Source organism: Tetrao urogallus (genome assembly GCF_951394365.1).
Source record: "Tetrao urogallus genome assembly, chromosome: 18".
Taxonomy (NCBI): domain Eukaryota; kingdom Metazoa; phylum Chordata; class Aves; order Galliformes; family Phasianidae; genus Tetrao; species Tetrao urogallus.
In genome coordinates this window covers 8,700,923-8,714,130 of record NC_136831.1, presented here as the reverse complement: position 1 = coordinate 8,714,130, position 13,208 = coordinate 8,700,923, and the positions used below count along the sequence as shown (strand labels likewise).

General features: G+C 50.4%; 1 protein-coding gene across 1 annotated transcript in view; it reads right to left on the bottom strand.

Annotated features, from left to right (window-relative positions):
* STX8 (syntaxin 8) overlaps positions 1–13,208 on the bottom strand; it is a gene marked incomplete at both ends in the record, with an annotated part of 78,687 nt that overhangs the window by 28,522 nt on the left and 36,957 nt on the right. The window lies entirely within an intron of this gene.

Below are 13,208 nucleotides of genomic sequence, written 5' to 3'. Positions count from 1 at the left end.
AACAGAAACACAGCATTAACCCGAGCCCCTCAGCACTGAGGCTCCAGGAAAAAGCAGCTGCACCTCTTGACTTCCCAGCACGACAGAGCACCACAATGTGAGGGCTGGGCAATGCCAGGCAAGAGACCGCAGCTTCAGATTCAGCTGGAAGGGACAAAGCTGCAGCCTGCTACAGCAAGACCGGCCATCCAGTACAGGAGGATGGGAAATCTGAACTCTCAGTCCCTGGAAGACAGCATCTCAGCGCTCAGAGCTCACTTGGCTGCTATGCAGTCATTGCAATGAGAAGCACTGTCTTCCTAGACACTTTTGGGAGCACTTGGTGTGATGCCAATCAAGAGCAGCACTGCCTGCAGCCCACATGGTCCTTAGGAGAAAGGAAAGTGAGCAACATTTCCCCTACATCTATTTCTAAGAAAGGGGAAAGGAAATTTCAAGGCAACCCACCTCACACACCTAACAGCTTTATTTGTGTCACAGAAACAGGACCGGGTGAAGGCTCAGACCAAGAGCCTGGTGGGCTGATTGATTGGGGGTTTTCTGAACTTGTAATACGAAAAGCCACACTGGGGCACCAAATTTCCTTCTTGCTGACTGCGATGCTTAAATCAAGTTGCAAGATGCAGATGGTGCTTGTTCCTGGGAGCACAAACCCAAAGGGTTGTTTTCTATCTGCAGGTAGGAATGATTTTGTGTACGTGAAAAATCGAGAGGAGGACAGCAGCCACAAACTGAATGCTATTGCAAAATGCTTTCCTCTGGTTACACACCCAGCACTTCCCCTGCTATTGATCGCTGTCCTAGTGAGTCTCGTCTGTCTTTTTGGAGCAGGTAATTCCGTGCTCCTTCAAACCTGACTTTGCAGACATCTATGCCAGGAGCAAGGCGATGGCACTGATGGGACCCCCCTCGTGCTTCCAAACCCTGCTGGCAGCTCCAGGTGTGGACCTCATGTCTGCAAGGGATGCAACCACAATGCAGCACCAACTTTGCAGCATCAGCTCCTGCTCCAACAGCTGCAGTCAGAGGAAATTTCAACCATGTTTTACTCTCCTGGAGAGCTAAGAGAATTAAGCACAGTCCTCCTAAGAACGCCCCTCCAGCCTGCCCCACAGTGCTGCAGCATCTCCTGTGCCCAGTTCCCAGTTCAGGTGTTCATCCTCCTTCACTCCCACCCAACTTTCCCAAGTCCCACATCCGCAGGGCAACAACATTTTGAGGAAACTTTATCTGTTCCGTGTGATTCAGCACAATGGGAAAACCAGCTCAGCTCTGCCTGCAGGGCAGGCTGCCGTGGCTGCCTCCGAGTGAAAAGAAGTGCCGAAAGTTCCCATCGCCGCCAAGGACAGCACGATAAGCACGCCTGGGAAATGAGAGCCTTTCCCTTGCCAGCTCCGACCAGACCCTCCTTGGAAAACATCCTGGCACACAAACCACAGCTAAATGATCACAGATGCACACAGGAACGCTTTCTGTCATTTCCAAGCCCAAAGGGTCTCAGCGGGGACCGTGCCTGGAGCAGACCCACCTGCACGCTGCTCCTGCCCCAGGCACAGCACCCAGCAGCACCACAGCCAGCCCTGCCCTGCCACGCTCCATCCGTATGGGGATTAAAGGATTTTTCCCTGCTACAAAGCCAACGGAAGGCAACAGCAATGTAGGCTGTGCAGAAGCAGTGATGGATTCGTAGGTAGGCAGAGCTGCTGCCAGAGCAAACCCCCAGCTAGGAAAGCCATAAGAGCACTGAAGACCTTTGGTGGCTCTCAGTATTGCTCCTTGGCGTGACCCACAGCTCCTCTGCAAGAATCACCTTTGGGATGGAAATTCTTCTATTAGCTCCCATTCACCTGACCACGCAATATAATAAAAATAGGCAGAAAAGTGAGGAAAGCAAAGGAGCGAGGCTTCCCCTCTGCGAGGGAGCAGGGAAGCAGGCTGAGGGCTGAAAGGCTGCCAATGACCATACAGAGGACATTTCTGTTACACTGCACTCCAAACCACACTGAAACCACTGGCACAGGCATAGGCACAGCCCTACAGGGATCCCAAGGCAGGAGGCAAAACCTCTGGCACGAGCCTGGCACTGCAGCAGTGAGCAGCAGGAGTCCCATGGCTGCTGCAGGTGGAGCATGGGTACCTGTGCTCTGGGGCCAAGGGCTTATGCTCAGGTGATTATGAACATTAAGGCTACAGCAATAGATGTTATTCAGCAAAGTAAAAGCACCTCCAGAGCCAGGATCCTGAATCCATCAACCAGACAAAGCCACAGCTGTTCTGCCCCTCACGGCCAGGAGCTGCAGCCCCAAGCAGTGCATCTGTGGGCAAAGGAAACAGCAAAGCAAGCAGTGATAAGACAGAGTAGGCTGTTGTATTTTGAAATATTAGACCTTTGGAGGCATATATTCTGAAAGATTTGACTTTTGGGGGCCTATGTCCTGAGCTCTGCCCACTCCCTCTGCAGCCAGGAGCAGCAGAATGCTGCAGGCATCTCCCTGCACAGGAGGAACCTCCTCCCATGGGGAGAACCAGGCTCCCTTCCTCCCTGCCCTCACACATGGTTTTCCATGATATTCTGCTTTATCTAAAAAACCTAAAAAGCTTCATTTGATTTTGGTGACCCCTCCTTTGGGTCACACTCGCTGTCTGTATTGCAGGGAACCCAAAAGCCAGGCACCAAAGGAGCCCACAGGGAAACACACTCGGCCTGGGGTCTGTGCTCTGTGGAGCAGTGCGAATGGCCAAACATCTCCTTCCCAGAGCTTTCTTTGGTGGGTTCACAATTACAGACAGTTCAATAGCATTTATCAATGAGTAACCCATCTCCATGGTATATCCCACTGTGAGTATTGGAGGACTGCAGTCAGCCTCAAGAAAAACACAGAGAGAGCTGAAGCCATAACATTTTATGCTATGCAAAAAAAAAAAAAAAAAAAACCAAAAAAATACCCTACAATAAGGCTGGAATTCAGCACAGCAGCCAAGCAGCCTTTCTCCCTCCATCAGGTCTCAGTGCTTCAGGAGGAGGTAAATACCAAAGAAATGAATCATATATTGAACGCCAACCTCTGTATGTCCAAACCCCGTAATTACATGGTAATAGGAAAGCAAGCATTGTTCAAGATGCCAGCGGTATGAAGTGAAGATTACAACTAATGGAAGCACATCAGAAACCCAGAGCACCTTTGTGCAACGTGCCAGCTGCAACGTCAAGGCAGAAAGGAGAGAAACAGTGACAACCACAGCACCAGGAACGGGAATTTCTCTGCACCTCTGCAGACAGCACCTGGTTTTCCAGGTCTGCTCAGCTCCAGGAACCCCACATCACTGCCCTCACACCAACCTCTGCCCTGCACTACTCCTGGACACTGTTGCTTCCCATGGAGCCTGCTTCCAGGATGAGCCCTTACCCACCTTTCCCAGCTCAACCGATGATATTTCATCTGTGCTTTGGCAGAACTTCACAAAATACTTCTCTAAAAGGAGCAAACCAATGTGCTCCTATTTACATTTCAGCTTTCTGCTGCTCTGCTAATTTCCAGGGGTTTGATGGTGTCTGGGCCAGCTGGGTTCTGAAGGGCTCTTCATCCCAGGAGGGATGGATTTGTAAAGAAGCAGGAGGAAGAGGGGAAGGGGAGGAGAAGGAAAGGGGAAGGAAAGAGGAACTAAAGAGGAAGGGGAAAAGGAAGGGGAAGGGAGGGGAAGAGGAAGAGAAGGGAAAGAAAGGGGAAAGAAAAGGGAAGGGAAAGGGAAGGGGAAAGTTGTCTCTGTGTCCAGCCCTGACACTGCCATGCCAAACACAGCACCTCATCCTCTCGAAGGCAGCCGTGGTTTGGAACTGCACCCCGGTGAGCAGGAGCAGCTCCAGGCCATCAGCTGCAGAAGTGCTCACCGGGTTTTTCACAAAGAGCAGCACAGAAAACAAACAGCAGCACCGATTCCAGCAAACAGTTATTAGTGAGAGTTATTTTAAAAGCACACACTGAGAAGTTTTCCCTTTTCCAGCTGCTTATTTTGTTTTATTAGAACAAAACCCATGGACATTAATTTTAGTTGTACTTAATTGAATAATTTCTCTGGGGAATAGTTTGGGGCGAGTTTGCGAGAGCCCCTTTCCAAGAGCCATTACTAATTGGCATATACCACCGTGTCAGTGTGCCAACCAAAACAGTGCACTTTAATGTTACTGGAAGCGTTCTCAGCCCAGATGTGTTGAGAACTTGCAGTGATATAAGGCAGGCAGTAACTCTGTGGATGTGATACAGCTCTTGCAGCATCCTCTGCCAGTTATCTGGAAGGAGATAAGTCTCCTTCAGCAAAAGCATCTCAACGCAAAGCCAGGTCATCTGTTCCTCCCTTTTCTTCCCAGCAAGTTGTATGGCCTTCAGTTGCACCAGGGGAGGTTCAGGCTGGATATTAGAACAATTTCTTCTCAGAAAGAGTGGTGATGCATTGGCACAGGCCGCACAGGGAGGTGGTGGGGTCACTGTCCCTGGGGGCGTGCAAGAAGCATGGATGTGTGGCTCTGAGAGATGTGGGCAACAGTGGTGCTAGGACAGCTGGACAGTATGATCTTGGAGATCTTTTCCCATCTTCCTGATGGAAATTACTCTGTGATTCTCTAAGGCACCATTCCTTTTACTCACCGTGTGCAAGGCTGACAAGCACGGTCACCCAGTGCAGCACTGCTGAATGCTGCCACCCGTCCCTGCAGCACGCACTGCTCCACGGGAATGGCCATCATCCTGTGGATGATCTGTATTCTCATCTGGAATCTGAGCACTCCAGCTATACAGAGGTGAAGATGTATAGGCCACACTCTCAGCACTTCCAGCAAAGCTGTAGGTCACAAGGACAACGCCGTGGAACTGCTTTTTGACAGACTTAGCTTTGAGCAGAAAGTCAGACCACTCAGGGACCGAACAACAGCCATAAATCGGGCAACTCTAGGAAAGCCCAGAGCACAACAGTGCTGGAAGCTGCTCACATTCATGCAACAACAGCCTGCCAACCAAAACACATCTCCTGTTGCGGCAGGTTTGTTTTGTGGAAGCCCACAGCACGGCATGTAAGGACAGAAGCTAATTCCAGCTCTGCTCTTGTTTATTTTCCCCTGATCCAAAACCTAAGCACAATTTCTAAAACGCTGCATTCAGGACTTCTGCATGACAGCCACCTTCAGCTGTGCTGCCTGGAGGCAACCCCACAGAGCAATGGGGCAACAGGAGAACCCCACGAAGGGCCACCCCATGCACATGGACGACCCCAGCAATGGAGCATCCTGAGTTTCCCAAAGCTCATTTCTCACAACATGCCTGCAAAACAGCCCCAGCTCTAACGCAGCTCAGAGCAGTGATTATAAATGGCCGGGGCCAGAATTCCTGGGGGAACAGCAGGGAATTGGTTTTTCACACAGAGGGTGGTGAGGCACTGGAATGGGCTGCCCAAGGAGGCTGTGGATGCCCCATCCCTGGAGGCACACAAGGCCAGGCTGCATGTGGCTCTGGGCAGCCTGGTCTGATGGCTGGTGACCTGCACACAGCAGGGGGTTGAAAAGAGATGATCTTCGAGGTCCTTTTCAACCCATCCCAGTCTATGATTCTATGGCTGTACTCCAATGGGATCCATTCGCAGGCCGCGGTGCCCAGCAGGATGCAGGCAGCTAGCCCTGCACAAACTCAAGGAGGCTACGTCCAAAACACACAGCTGAGCCATTCTCCAAGTGTTAACTCCAGCACTGCTTCCAACCTGCCACAATTTTCAAGGCTTAAAAGTGAGTGAAACACTTCATGGCTGCCACGGTCCCAAAAATGAGAGTTCTTTAACAACTGGATATGAAGCGCTCTGCATTTTGAAGCAGATTAAGGGAGACTGGAAAAAATGACCAGTGGTGTACTAGAGACCAAAAACCTATTACATGGAGTGCAACGTGAGGAGCCAAAAGGGAATACCGCTCAACGTGTTGATGTGATGCTGACTTTAGGGATGGGGTTAAGCACTGCAGGTTCCTTCCCCTCCAATTCCATTCATTTTCTGAGCACGGGGCAGTGAGCTCATGGCACCCAGCGTGAAGGACATGGCCACACCACAGCTTTGGCACAGCCACTCATCTTCACCCCCAGAAGAAGGAAGGCTCTGTTTGCTTCTTTACACTGAAATATGCTATAAAACAAAACTGCCATTTTAGCAGCCATTGGTGCTGGGACCAAGCCAACCGAGCATCACCGCACCCAGCACAAGGGCACCATGCTGCGGCCAGCTGCACGGCATTATCCTCTCAGATCACTAACAAGGAGGAAAGACACTTCAGAATTGGTCTATCAATCACAAGAGGAACCAGCAAACTTGCAAGTGCTTCATAGCCACAGTACTGGAAGCAGCTGATGGAGCTCAGGTCAGTCCAGGCACCTGGGACTCATCTCCTGCTGACACACTTCATTGGGCTCCTCTGAAATCAGTGATGAATGGAGGCAATTAGCAATGGGGCGCAGCAGCTAATGGCTCAGTGCAGGTACCAGGAACCCGCTGAGCTGCAGGGCAACAATATTCACTGCAGTGCTGCTGCAGCATTCCTCCTGCTCCTTCTCACCTCAGTCAGGTCCAACACTTGAAAAACATTTCTGGAATGGACAGCTCAAAAGCCCCACATCTGCAGCCATGGAAAAAGCTCTGCTTCCAGAAGTGCTTAAAACAACAAGGAGGGTGGAAGGACAACTTCCACAGATAAGGTGACCTGACAGCGCTGAGTCCCAGGCAGCCCCAGCTCATGCTTTGCTTCCTTCCCCCTTCCTTGCAGCCAGCGCCGGGCCAACTCTCCCCATGCCTCCCATGGATTCCTGCAGATGTGGCTGTGACTGAGCAGCATGTTTGGCGTGGCCACGTGCCCACGGGTTTGTGCCGAGCCAGGGGAGGCTGCTGCACAGAGGAGCCCTCACCCAGCTGCTCCTCCACGGCCTTCTGCTTCCCCTGGTTCATCCGTTACAAGGACCGCGAGTGATTAATTGGCACAAGCTGCAGAAAGCAGAGGGCTCGGTGCCACTCCGCAGCGTGCCTGGAGGACACTTCACACCACCGTGGCAAAATGCTGCTTTCACCTCCGCGCACGACTTCTGAATTCCTGCGTGACGAACTCCAGTGCAGGAAGGAAACCTTAAGCCTCCACTTTATCAAGCTGCACAAATACACAGTTTATCAAACCGAAGAGATTACTGCTGCTTACTGTGCTGCTTTTGCAGCTGTTTGCAGGCCAGCACACTGCCTTCCTGCAGCCGAGTGCAAGAAAATAACTGTGCCTGCATGGTGTCATTATTTCTAATTACTTAATTTACATTTCGATTGTTTGTTTGTTTGTTTTAGAAAAAGTACTGGTACCAGGAAAGGTGTGAAAGATCGGGAAAAGCCCCAAGGAGTTTTTGCTATTTGTTATTGCCATTTCTCAGCACACTGGTGCCCAGCAGCTGCCCCATGGCGTGGTGCAGAGGCAGCGCTCTCCCTGACAAGGATGCATACCTGCAGAGCACAGATGTGCCTCCACTATTTCTAAACCCAGGGTCTGCAGGGGCCTCCTAAGCCTGATCAGAAGGGAACACCAACGAGTTACCTGTCTCCCAGTTAAAACCAACACGCTGTTTCACTTTGCAGCCCCAGTTTTAATAAATCACAACGCCGAGCCCTGCTCTCTGCCTCATTCTACTCCTCCTGCAGCCAAGCAAGCCCTGCCCTGTAGGATCTGCCCTTTCTGACTTGGGAGGCGAGGAGCTCTGCTTTCGGACATCTGGTAGTACGGGCTCCTAAGGTCTGATCTTTCCATATGGGCTGGGAGAAAGTGAAAGATGTTTTCATCTTTTCTTTAAAAGGACAATGAATGCTTGCTGGATCATTTCCAACCCAAATAATTCCGAAATCCAAAAGGATATTAATTGATAGATGCATTGTACAAATCTTCCTGAGCACAAAGGATTGGATTCAATGGCCTGGCCGAGGCCATTGTGCCTCGCTCTAAAAAAAAAAATGTTTTGCACACCATTATACTCTTTCCCAATTCATTCATGCTTTAGAGATAGGGATGTGGATGCTGATGAACAGCCGCTGCAGTTGCCTTGCATCACCTGGACCTTCCAGTGAGCAGGAGATCCATGGATCTGAGGATAAGCCCATCTGCAGGTCCCCTCTGAAGACTGTGCAGGGCTCAGTTTGTCAAATCAGAAAGAAAGAGGCAGCACAATCAGCACCTTCATCAATTAATATGGGAAATCGGGACTCGGCTCCAAGCGAGCCCTCCCCATTCTCCACCCATCACTGCAAAGCTGCATTCACCGTTTGAGCAGAAACAACACCACAGCCATCCCTTTCCTGCACTATTTCTGCAAAGATTTGATTATTTGATACTTTTACAGAGTTTATGAAGCGTTTTCCACGTGCAGAAACAGGTGCACTGAACACCAAAATGCTACCTGCACCCCGGCCAAAGATGATACGCTTTTAAGTCCCCAGATCTTGAAGCTGAGCCTGGCTGCTAGCAGCAGTATTTTAAGACTTCAGATGTGAGGCTCTGGGCCTCAATCTTAAATTATTTTTTCAAACCCTCTTAAAACACATTTAATCCTTTGTTTTCTTTCTAAGGAGAAAGGTTTCACATCTGGACTGTCAACCTGCATTCCAAAGCATTAGCCTGGCGAATTAAAGCGGCCGAGCTGTAAATCTCCAAGAAGAGAACTTGTCAGGGCAACAGCAACTCAGCGTTAACCCTGGGCCCAGTTCAGCAGGAAAGCAAACAGAAAAAAGCCCAAACAATGCAGAGAGTCCCAAGACAACAAGAAATGAATCTCACTGCCCAACAGAGCCAGGTGCCCGTACCTGTCTCTTCTATGAAACACAAAAGCCCACAGAGAGATACCCCCAGTTCCATGGGTAGATTGTGCAGGTTGACCTCTACAGCCACCACCAAACGTCTTGAGAAAACTGCAGCCTTCCTAGAGCTGGCCTTTAGAGGAGTCAGTGCCTCATCCCCTCAAACTCCAAGAGAGCCAAGGTCCTTCAGCTGCCATTTCTCCTGGGTCTGATAGGAAAACTGTCACAAAGCAGAAGGGAAGCAACAAGAGCTCCAGAGAATGAAACTCTTCAGCCACATCTCAATAGAAAGCAAAACTTCAGCAGCACAGATGGCACCTGTGGCAAGAGGTTGTAGAATGGTAAAAACATAAACAGAAGTATCAGTCTCACCAGTGCCCTCAGGATAACAGCACACCACTGAAGCATCTCAGCTAACGCAGCACAGTGTGAACGTAACACTTGTTGAACACTGCACCATTTATTCATTCAGATTTGTAGATGAGCTGCTAAAAAGCAAATTCCATTTTTGTTGGTTTTTTTTTTAATTATTCATTTTAGAGTGAAAAAAGCTGAGTTGGGCTCCCGAGGAGCCTGCAGTCAGAGCAGCCCATCCCCAGCAGACAGCTGGGTGACCACGGCCGGCTGGTTAACTCTCGTGTCAGCACTCCGTTCACAAAACACCCTGCAGTCCAACTCAATTATTTCTTATGCTTTCTATTGAAGCACTTTATTAAATCTCTCTTCCTACCAACCGCACAATTCGGAGCTTTGTTTTGGGCTCTGCAGATTACTTCGTTCCTTCAGCTCTGGTTTCCTGACCCCTGCACCATGAGCTCTGCTGCACCCTCACCCTGAGCACCTCAGCAGATCCCTCCTCCTCCTTCCTGTCTGGTTCCTAAACGAACAAGAGCACACACAAGTTTTGCTCCAAACTAAAGCAAGCACGCCTAAGGAGAAAACGTGAGGTCAGAGCACTGCTGCTATCAGCGCTGTGGGCACCTCTGTGCTGCCGTCCCACCACCTCCCGCGCATCCATGCAGCAGATTGAGCCCCTATCTGCAGGACCTTTCAACAAAAGCCACTATTATAAGATTAAAACCTAGTTGAAGTAATTGTGCATGGAAATGCCTGTTCTTAGGGCTGTGGACCAGCTCTTATCGGGTTTCACGGCTCGCAGAGCAGCCTGGCAGCAGGCTGGTTGCTAATCACCAACTCAGCTGCAGCACAGTGTTTCTGCTCACCTGCTTCTTGTCAGACGGAAACGAGACACACAGCAACACTTTGTGACAGATATTTTCATTAGAGTAACACTGCTCCTTCACCACCTAAGCTGGGGAACACAGCACCTGCACCATCCAGCACTACAGACAGCCTGCTCACCACTCGTGGCAATCAGCATGCACGCTCCTAGCACAGACCTCAAAATTCAGAAGGGAAGCCCCCAGGAAGGCTCAGATGGAGCCCTGGGCAGCCAGGTCTAGAACCTGATCTGGAGGTTGGTGGCCATGCCTGTGGCAGGGGGGGTTGGAATCTGATGATCCTTGGAGTCCCTTCCAACCCAAGCCATTCCATGGTTCTATGATTACCCCTTTCTACCCCACAAGACACCACACATCACTTTACCTGCTGACTGCTGTCTTGAGCTTTTTCTTCAGTGGGGACTCTCCATGTCGCCACTCCATGGGCTGCCATTTTGACTCTGACTCACAGTGGTGCCTCCACACCTCATCACTGGTAACGATGCCATCCAGGAAACTGTCACCTCCAGATTGGTTCAGCAGCTCCTGACAAACTTGCAGAAGGAGGAGGGCAGCCCTGGCAGACCCCTATGCTGGTCACATTCCCCATCCTCACACCTGAGCGCCCACTGCATCACCCAGCCAGCTGCTGCTCCTCCAGCTGTAAGCTGCAGGCACCTGCCCTGCTCTGGGAGCTTCAGCAGAATGCTGAAGTCTCACCTGCCACAGCTCCTGGCCTTCCAGCACCAGAACTCTCCTCCTCATTAACCCCCAGTATTTAGGAACCTCCATTGAGCAGAGCCTTCAGCTCAGCAGCTCCCTTCCCTTTCCTACTCTTCATTGGTGCCATTTCCCAACACCGACTGCTCTGCAGACTCTAGACCCTAGAAGAGAACAGACACCACAAACACGTTGTGTGCTGAGCTGCTCTGCTGCTGCTATCAGTGTGTGATGCAAAAATGCATGGCCGAGCCAGGCAGAACACACTGCTTTTCTCAGGGTGCTTTGCCAACCACCAGGAGATGATTTATTTGAGCATAACTTCACATCATCACAGGAACTGCTCCTTTATTTTCTTGTCCTTGCCTCACTTACAAAGTCCAGCACAGCTTCGCAGAGGCTGTTGCCACCATCAGCTGTGGGCTTGGCTGCTTTAAATGTCTTTAAAGTTGGATGTTCCCACCTCCAGCAACTTCCTCACCGTACTGCAGCCACGGTTTCAAGAAGACTGGAGGGACAGCATGCAACCTGCATAGCACTGTGGGACTGGGTGCTGCCAGGGAAGCAGATGACACACAGCCATGAACAACCCTGAGCAGGCCCAAAGCGCCACACGGGCCGTATCTGAGCCATGCTGGTAGAGCTGGATGCCACCAACATGTGTTTCAAGCCTAGAGACTCCCATGGCACGCAGCCCCAGCTAACCATATGCACAGCCTCAGAGGTCCTCAGAACCTCATTCTTACCCACTCACAGCTGCAGTTTCCACAATGATCAACCTACCAGAGATGCTCTTTCTCACTTCAATTTTCCCCATTTTCTTGGCTGAAGGAGGACAGCAAACACACCTGGGGATGTAGACCAAAGGCCAGCACAACCCCAGCACCACAGGACCCTGCTGAGCACTCACCGTGTGCCCAGCCCTGCATTAAATGAAGGCCAAACCCAATGCCAGTGCTCATTTTCTGATGCTTACTGGTTGAGGTAATGGCTTTGAGCAAAAACTGTCGCTCTCACAGGGCAGAGCACACTGCTTACAATGCCAGCTTCTGAAGTCCAGTAAGAATTAAAAAAAAATAAAGAGAGTTTTGTTGTTTTGTGCCGTTGTTTTTTTTTTCCTTTCACTTCTGAACAACGATACACAGATGAGAGGCGATCTCATCAGCACACTGGCCCTACTGAAGCAAGGCCACCGCTCGGGAGAGATGTGCTGGCGAGATGGGGCCGACTGTGAGCAGCATTAATATGGGGGTATAAATGCAGCCCTCATCACCAGGCAGGGCATGGCTCCCAGCTCTCAACCCGCCGCACATGTGCTGTGTTGAGGCTTTAAGAGCTGTGCAGTCACAGCTCAGCCGGGCTCACACCTCTGTGACAGAAGGAAGCGACCGACAAACCCCCGAGCATCGCTGGCTCACACAGCACAGCCGCCTTACACAGGCGAAAGGAGGGAGGAAAAGCACTTGAAAATCCAGAAGAATAGTAAAACGTGGTTTAGAAGCTTTCTCCTTTCATTTCTCATAAACCAGATCACATCTTCCTTCTAAGTTCCTTTTGATTTCTTTGTTGTAGAAGGAACAATGCCTGAAAGCAAAGAACGCCTCATTTCTGTGATGTTTCTGTTTCCAATCGAGCAGCAGAGCTATTTATTTTCCTAGCTGGTGAAGGAATTAAACAATTTGTCTTTGAAAACCTTGCAAGCCTTCACCCTGACAACCCCCCATCTGCTTTTCAGATTAAGGTACTTTGATTTTTACCAGCTAAAGGTTTATGAACTGCCACATAAACCCAATTACTCTCATAGTAAATTATTTAAAGCTTACATGTTATTTTTTAAATTTCTCCCCACGGAGCACTGTGGAGATTCGTTAGAGGAAAGGGTGAGCTGCGCTCCAATGAGCAGCAGTGAAATGCATGGGGCTTCCAGAAACTCAGAGCAAGGAAACTTCAATGTATGGACGTGAGGATGAGACACTGCAGGAGAGCCAGGATCTCGGGTGGGGGGCATTGGGACAGAGCTGCACACACAGCCAGCCACTGCTTCTCCAGGCTGCAGTGATTTAAGAGGAAGAGAACCAAGCCACGCATCCCTGGCAATAAGCACAGCTTAACACCAGCAGGAGCTAATTCATTTTCTGCTTACTGGTTTGGGGATAACAGGCATACCCCACTCCCACTAAGCAGGGGAATGCCCCACAGCAGCCCTCCTTACAGAGCAGTTCCGACACACGCTCACATTCCTCCTTCAACAGCAACTGGTTCCCGCAGGGCACTGAAGGAAGCACAGAGCATCTCACTTGCAGTCACAGTGCTTACAGGGAAGGCATGTGCTCAGCTACGGCACGACATGGCATTATTTAGTGACCACAAGCCAAGCACCTTTACCTTCAGCCTGTACATCAAGGGAAGAAACATCCCTAA